Here is a 4,107-nt window from a genome sequence, read left to right as displayed (position 1 = left end):
ATACAGTCAAAACACTACTGCAGTTAAATAGTTTACACTTTGTTCTTTCTCTGTGATCTACAATAATAATCTGCTTCATGCTGATATTTACTGCTGTGTTGATGACGATTACCTGAAAGAGAAGTTGGGTTGCTTCACTGGGCTGAAAAAAGTTTAGCTAAATCAGAAAGCAGGTCTAATTAAGCAAGTTTATTCTCTCTCTCTCTCTCTCTCTCTCTCTCTCTCTCTCTCTATATATATATATATATATATATATATATATATATACATATATATATATATATATATATCCTATCTAATAAAAGAGAAACATGGTAATTAGTCATACATCCGCTACCCTTCCCATTGGCTAATCAGGGCGATATGCAAATTAACTGCCAGCCAAGACGGCAGCTGGCAGCCAGGCAGCTGAGAACAGGAGGCTTGGTTGCCTCAGCCATGGAGGAAGCCAAGGTTCCCGCCTGCGGCTGCGGGGCTCTGAGCTCCTGAAGCAACAGCTCCAAAAGATACAATGTTTCAATTATAGAAGCTAAAAGATGGCAGTTAATTTGCATACTCAGGCTCCAAGCGGTGGAGTGAAGCCAAACAGCCCTGAAGCCACAGAGCAGAGAGGTCTCACTGCCCGGGGATCAGCGGAGCCAAGAGGCCTCCCGGCCCCTGGATCAGTGGAGCCTGATGGAAGCCCTGTGTGTTTATGCACCCTGGGGGTGAGGAGGTCCTGTCCTAGGCAGAGGCCAATGACGAAACTTCCGACTCCGAGAAGCAGCCTGGGGGCTGGAAGGCAGCTCCTCTGACCTCAGTGCTGGAGTCCCACTGCTCCACCAGGAGAGGAGCAGAGAAAGGCCGGAGCCTCCCTCAAGATGACCCGAAATCCCCACCCACACCAGGCAGGCTGCTGGGACTGTTCGTGGAGGACTCACTTCCAAGCCCAGCCGGTGGCCCTGCCGCAGCCATGGCACTCCTGGGTGCAGGCGGCGGGGGCGCCTTGAGTCCTGGGCTTCTTGCCTGCCTTCTGGGGCCTCCTCCTGCTTCAGGGCCTCGCCCTCTGCGGTCTCCTCCTCCCCAGCTCCCAGAGCAGAGGACCCACCGAGGGCGCTCCCTGCTGGACGAGGGGGTGAATGGAGCAGTGGGTACTCCCGGGTGAAGGGTCGCCCTGGGGAGGAGTCCCGACACCTCCAAGACCCGCTCCTGTTCAGCAACATCCCCAAGATCATGCGTCTGCACCGCGGGCTGTGGGGCAGCGTGATGGCGCCAATGGTGGAGAAGGCGCTGCGCACACGGGGGCTGCTGCAGCCCGGGACCTCCTCAAAAGCTTCAAGATGTTCGGCTCCCTCTTCAATCCCTACATCCGGTACTGCATGGAGGAGGAGGGCTGCATGGGGTACATGCCCAGCCTGCTGCGCGACAACAACCTCTTCCCGGCCTAGGTGACGTGGGCAGAGAAGCACCAGCAGTGCCAGTGGCTGAAGCTGAGCTACATGCTCGCCAAGCCCCACTGGCGGCTCACCAAGTACCCGCTGCTGCTCAAGTTGGTGCTGAGGAAGAGGGACGAGCTGCATGCCAAGGAGGCTGTCATCACCATGATCAGCTCCATGGAGCGCTTCACCCACCACGTGAACGCGTGCATGCAACAGCAGCTGTTGGCCGTGGTGAGCCGCATGGACGCCTACGAGGTGGTGGAGGGTGGCAACGACGAGGTGGACAAGCTCCTGAAGGAATTTCTGCACCTGGACCTGACCGTGCCCATCCCAGGTGCCTCCCCAGAGGAGACGCGTCAGCTGATGTTGGAGGGCAGCCTGAGGATGAAGGAGGGAAAGGACAGCAAGATGGATGTGTACTGCTTCCTCTTCATGGACCTACTCTTAGTGACCAAGGCAGTGAAGAAGGCTGAGGGTACCAGGGTCATCAGGCCACCACTGCTGGTGGACAAGATCGTGTGCCGGGAGCTGCGGGACCCTGGCTCCTTCCTCCTCATCTACCTGAACAAGTTCCACAGCGCCGTGGGGGCCTACACGTTCCAGGCCAGAGGGCAGTCTCTGTGCCAGGGCTGGGTGGACTCCATTTACAATGCCCAGAACCAGTTGCAGCACCTCCATGCATAGGAGCACGCGGGCAGCCAGCAGCACCTACAGAGCCTGGAGGAGGAGGAGGAGGATCAGGAGGACAAAGAGGAAGATGAGGAGGAAGAGGAGGGTGGGGAGAGTAGTACTTCTGCCGCCAGCTTCCCCACCATCCTGCGCAAAAGCAGCAACAGCCTGGACACCCAGCACTGCGCCTCGGACAGCTCCACGGAGACCCTGGCCATGGTGATGCTGGAGCCCAGGGAGACGCTCTCCTCTACCGAGTTCAAGGGCGGCCCCTTCAGCTCCCAATCAGACGAGATGTCCCTCAGTACCACCGCCTCATCTGTCACACTGACCAGCGAGCTGCTGGCCCTGGGCCCCAGGGAGGGCAGCTCCTGCTCCACCTATGGCACCCTCTCCTCCACCTCCTTGCAAGACTTTGCGACCCCAGCCCCTGTGGTGGAGCCAGCGCCCCGGCCCCTAGATTTACCACAGGCCCCTTCACCCCGGCCCTTGCCCCGCCTCCACCGCCGCCACCCTGTCCAGCTGCTGCCCCCCTGCCCCACCTGCTCAAGTCCAAATCTGAGGGCAGCCTCCTGCAGCTGCTGGCAGGGGCCGCCACCCAGGGGGCGCCCCCAGCCCCCAGCCGCAGCCTGTCGGAACTCTGCTTGGCTGCCACAGCCACCGGTGCATCAGGACCACCCTGCTTCTTAACTCCCAGGCCCTGAGCACAGTGTGGAGCCGCCATGCCTGGAGGGCGCGTCTGGGGTGGGCGCACATGCGCCTGGTGCAGCAGGACTTGCTGAGGAGCCGCCTGCCTTCCCGGCCGGGCCTCAGGCCCGGCGCCCAATGTAGAAGGGCCGCAGTGCGGCCACCAGGCCCTGAAGGCTGCCCTGAAAGTCACACAAAGACAACCTTCTACTGGAGGGCAGGCATGTGGTGCTCCGGGAAGATTCCGGAGGTAGGGAAGGAAGGTCATGGAAGGGAACAATTGCAAGAGGAGGTCCCGAAGGTTCTGAAAGCAGAGGACCAGCTCCTTGCAGACCTGAGCTCTGTGTGAGCCTCTTTATCGGCCCTGGCGGTGGGAGACACAGGAGGAGGTGATGGACCAGGGCTGTGCCCAAGGAAGACTCAGAGGAAGCAATGTGTGGACAGGGCCAGGCGGAGCAGGCAGGCCCGTGCGGATCCCGCTGGAGCGCAGCCAGACCCAAGGCGACCACCAAGCCAGGCCCCAGAGAGAAGCGAGCAGATGCCACTCCACTCTCTGGAGAAGGCCATTAAGCAGAAAACTAAAGAAACCGATTTTACATCATTTCCCAGGTGGAGAACAGTTGGCATGTAAGCCCCTGACCAGTGCCCAGCCTCTCCTCTGTCTGTCTATCTCACTCTTAGGTACCATGTTCTTTGTTCTCTCTTAACTGCAACTCATTTTTAAACTAGATTGCTTTTAAAAGAAGACTAAATCAAGTTTCCCTTAAGTTATTTAGGCGGTGCTGGGGCTGCTGGGGGCCTGATAGAAGACACAAACACGCAGCGGGGGGCCTGTACCCAGCAGCCCCAAGGCCCACTACCTTGGTGCTGGAGCTGCTGGGGCCCTGATTAAAGACCTGCAGCCCCAAGCCCCGCCATCAAGGTGCTGGGGCTGCTGGGGGTATCAGAAACACAAACCCGCAGGCCCGGCACCCAGCAGACCCAAGGCCTTTGAGGCAGCGTTAAGGAGCAGCAAGCCAAGCGGTAGGAAGCAGCAAGCAGGTGGGCAGTAAGGAGGGAGGGGTCCTGGACTGAAAGAGGGCACATGCTGGGCTAAGGGACCCCCCACCCATCCCCAGTGCATGAATTTCGTGCACCGGGCCTCTAGTATATATATAAAAGACTAAGTTGACTTGCACATGCACAATACATATAAAGGTCTCACTGATGCCAATCACATGCATGTGTTTCAATTTGTCATTGTCAATTGTGAATTTGGTTGACACTTCTATTATAGAGAAAGGGCCAATAGTGCTATTAAAATATTTCTTCTAATTAATTTCCTTTCAATGTG

The 4,107-nt window shown here is 57.6% G+C and overlaps 1 pseudogene; it reads left to right on the top strand.

The window, feature by feature from the left end:
* Positions 1-952: 952 nt before the first annotated feature.
* LOC118653510 lies at positions 953-2,791 on the top strand (annotated as a pseudogene).
* The last annotated feature ends 1,316 nt before the right edge of the window (positions 2,792-4,107 follow it).

This window comes from Myotis myotis, unplaced genomic scaffold (assembly GCF_014108235.1).
Source record: "Myotis myotis isolate mMyoMyo1 unplaced genomic scaffold, mMyoMyo1.p scaffold_m19_p_4, whole genome shotgun sequence".
Classification (NCBI taxonomy): domain Eukaryota; kingdom Metazoa; phylum Chordata; class Mammalia; order Chiroptera; family Vespertilionidae; genus Myotis; species Myotis myotis.
The sequence above is the reverse complement of the archived record's forward strand: the minus strand, read 5'-3'. Positions and strand labels throughout refer to the sequence as shown.